Below are 4,506 nucleotides of genomic sequence, written 5' to 3' on the forward strand. Positions count from 1 at the left end.
AAATGAGCAGACAATGGAAAAATTAGTCAAAGAATGGGAACAGAAGAAAATAGAAGTCTATGATAACATCAACAGAAACAACTTAAGAATCATTGGAGTCCCAGAGACCCAGGAAGAAAATTTCCAGGAAGAATCAACGGTCAAGAACATTATTAAAGAGAAACTTCCAGGGCTAAAGAATATATGTGATCAAATCCTGCATGCCCGAAGAGTACCAACCAAAAGAGACCCCAGAAAAACCACCCCAAGACACATCCTAGTCACAATGACAAATCGCACAGATAGAGACAGAATTCTGAAAACAGCAAGATCAAAAGGGGAAATCACGTTCAAGCAAGCTTCCCTGAGATTTACAGCAGACCTGTCACCAGAAACACTCAATGTCAGAAAGCAGTGGTGGGATATTGTGACAAGACTGAATGAAATGAATGCTTCACCCAGAATACTATACCCAGCAAAACTCACTTTCCGGTTTGACAGAAGAATACATGGCTTCACAGACAAAAAACAGCTCAGAAAATTCACAGACACAAAACCAGTCTTAAGAGAAAAACTGGAAGACCTAATCTAAGACAAGACTACCCAAAAGACACACCAAATTTCGAAATAAAGATGGCGTTAAATCCCAGGACAATTCTTTCTCTCAACGTCAATGGACGAAATGCACCAGTTAAGAGACACAGAGTGGCTAAATGGATCAAAAAACTCAATCCAACCTTCTGCTGCCTACAAGAAACGCACCTGAATAGTCAGAACAAACATAGACTCAAAATAAAAGGCTGGAGAAAAGTTATCCAAGCAAACAACACCCATAAAAAAGCTGGAGTGGCCATACTAATATCAGATAATGCAAACTTTATACTCAGGAATGTTGTAAGGGACAAAGATGGACATTTTATATTAATCAAGGGGTACGTAGAGCAGGAAGAATTCACTCTCCTAAACATATATGCACCGAATGAGGGGCCAGAAAAATATTTAATACAACTGTTGACAAATCTAAAAAATAATATCAACAACACAATAATTGTGGGAGACCTCAACACGGCTTTGTCAACACTGGATAGGTCAACCAGACTGAAACCCAACAAGAATATACTAGACGTGAGGAGAGAAATGGAAGAAAGAGGCCTAGTGTATATATATATAGGACACTCCATCCCCAGAAACCTGGATACGCATTCTTCTCCAATGTACATGGGACATTCTCCAGGATAGACTACATGCTGGCACATAAAACATACCTCCATAAGATCAAGAGGATAGAAATTTTGCAGACTACCTTCGCTGACCACAAGGCTCTGAAATTATTTGTGAACTCCAAGGAGACTCAAAAGAAACACTTTAACACCTGGAAGTTAAACAGCCTCATGCTCAATAACCAGTGGGTCCGAGATGAAATCAAGGAGGAAATCAAAAGGTTCCTGGAAACAAATGACAATAAAGACACAAACTATCAGAACTTATGGGACACAGCAAAAGCAGTACTGAGAGGAAAATTTATAGCTTTGCAAGCACACATCAGGAAGGAAGAAGGAGCTTACCTGAGTAGCTTAATGACACAGCTAATAGAACTAGAAAATGCTCAACAAAAGGACCCAAGAATAGGAAGACAGAAAGAAATAACAAAGCTGAGAGCAGAAATCAACGAAGTGGAAACCCAAAAAACAATCCGAAAGATCTACGAAAGCAGAAGTTGGTTCTTTGAAAAAATAAACAAGATTGATAGACCACTGGCAAACCTAACAAAGAAAGAGAGAGAGAGAAACATGACAACTCGTATCAGGAATGAAAAAGGAGAGATCACTACTGATATGGCAGAGATTCAAAGGGTAATCAGAAACTACTTTGAAAAACTCTATGCCACTAAAAATGAGAACCTGGAAGAAATGGAAAATTCTTGGACTCTTATAATCTTCCACTGTTGAAGGAAGAGGATGTAGCATATGTAAACACCCCCATCACCATTGATGAAATTAAAACAGTAATCAAATGTCTGCCGAAAAATAAAAGCCCAGGTCCAGATGGATTCACTAATGTATTCTATCAAACTTTCCAAGAGGAACTACTGCCAATCTTGGCAAGACTCTTTCATGAAATTGAACAAACAGAAACACTTCCAAATAGCTTTTATGAAGCCAACATCACCTTGATACCTAAACCAGACAGAGATACTACAAAAAAAGAAAATTACAGACCAATATCGCTGATGAATGCAGATGGAATGATCCTCAATAAAATCCTGGCAAATAGGATTCAATGCCTCGTTAAAAAGATCATCCACTACGATCAAGTAGTTTTCATCCCAGGAATGCAAGGCTGGTTTAACATCCGTAAATCTATCAACATAATACACAACATCAATAACAAGAAAAATAAAAACCACATGATCATATCAATAGATGCAGAGAAAGCATTTGATAAGGTCCAACACCCATTCTTGATCAAAACTCTCAGCAAGATGGGAATGGAGGGAACCTTTCTCAATATAGTGAAGGCCATCTACCACAAGCCAGTGGCAAATATTATCCTCAATGGAGAAAAACTAAAAGCCTTCCCTCTAAATTCTGGCACAAGACAAGGCTGTCCTCTCTCACCACTCCTATTCAACATAGCACTGGAAGTACTTGCTATAGTGATTAGGCAAGAAAAGGATATCAGGGGAATCCAGATAGGAAAGGAAGAAGTCAAGCTCTCACTGTTTGCAGATGACATGATACTCTACTTAGAAAACCCTAAAGACTCTATCAAAAAGCTTCTAGAAACAATAGACTCATATAGCAAGGTGGCAGGCTACAAAATTAACACACAAAAATCAATGGCCTTTCTATACACCAATAGTAATAAGGATGAAATGGACATTAAGAAAACAACCCCATTCACAATAGTGCCACACAAACTCAAATATCTTGGAATAAACTTGACTAAATATGTGAAGGACCTATACAAGGAAAACTATAAACTCTGCTCCAAGAAATAAGAGAGGACACACGGAAATGGAAATGCATACCCTGCTCATGGATTGGCAGGATTAACATCATCAAAATGGCAATACTCCCCAAGGAGAATACAGATTTAATGCCATCCCTCTAAATGTACCCATGACATTCTTCAAAGAAGTGGATCAGACACTTTTGAAATTCATTTGGAACAATAAACACCCTTGAATAGCTAAAGCAATCATTGGGAAAAAGAATATGGGAGGAATTACTTTCCCCAACTTTAAACTGTACTACAAAGCAACAGTTATCAAAACAGCATGGTATTGGAATAATGACAGGTCCTCAGATCAGTGGAATAGGCTTGAATACTCAGAAAATGTTTCCCAGACATACAATCACCTAATTTTTTATAAGGAGCAGGAAATCCTAAATGGAGCAGGGAAAGCCTCTTCAACAAGTGGTGTTCGCACAATTGGATAGCCACTAGCAAAAAATTGAACTTAGACCCCCAGCTAACATCATGTACGAAGGTAAAATCCAAATGGATTAAAGACCTCGATATCAGCCCCAAAACCATAAGATATATAGAACAGCACATAGGCAAGACACTCCAGGACATTACAGGCATCTTCAAGGAGGAAACTGCACTCTCCATGCAAGTGAAAGCAGAGATTAACAGATGGGAATATATTAAGCTGAGAAGCTTCTGCACCTCAAAGGAAATAGTGCCCAGGATACAAGAGCCACCCACTGAGTGGGAGAAACTATTCACCCAATACCCATCAGATAAGGGGCTAATCTCCAAAATATACAAGGCACTGACAGAACTTTACAAGAAAAAAACATCTAACCCCATCAAAAAATGGGGAGAAGAAATGGACAGACACTTTGACAAAGAAGAAATACACATGGACAAAAGACACATGAAAAAATGTTCCACATCACTAATCATCAGGGAGATGCAAATCAAAACAACGATGAGATACCACCTCACACCCCAGAGAATGGCACACATCACAAAGAATGAGAATAAACAGTGTTGGCGGGGACGTGGGGAGAAAGGAACTCTTATCCACTGCTGGTGGGAATGCCGTCTAGTTCAACCTTTATGGAAAGCAATATGGAGATTCCTCCAAAAACTGGAAATCGAGCTCCCATACGATCCAGCTATACCACTCTTAGGAATATACCCTAGGAACACAAAAATACAATACAAAAACCCCTTCCTTACACCTCTATTCATTGCAGCACTATTTACCATAGCAAGACTCTGGAAACAACCAAGATGCCCTTCAACAGACGAATGGCTAAAGAAACTGTGGTACATATACACAATGGAATATTATGCAGCTGTCAGGAGAGATGAAGTCATGAAATTTTTCTATACATTGATGTACACGGTATCTATTATGCTGAGTGAAATAAGTCAGAGAGAGAGAGAAAAACGCAGAATGGTCTCACTCATCTATGGGTTTTAAGAAAAATGAAAGACACCCTTGTAATAATAATTTTCAGACACAAAAGAGAAAAGAGCTGGAAGTTCCAGCTCACCTCAGGAAGCTCA

The sequence above is a fragment of the Suncus etruscus genome, chromosome X (assembly GCF_024139225.1).
Source record: "Suncus etruscus isolate mSunEtr1 chromosome X, mSunEtr1.pri.cur, whole genome shotgun sequence".
NCBI lineage: Eukaryota > Metazoa > Chordata > Mammalia > Eulipotyphla > Soricidae > Suncus > Suncus etruscus.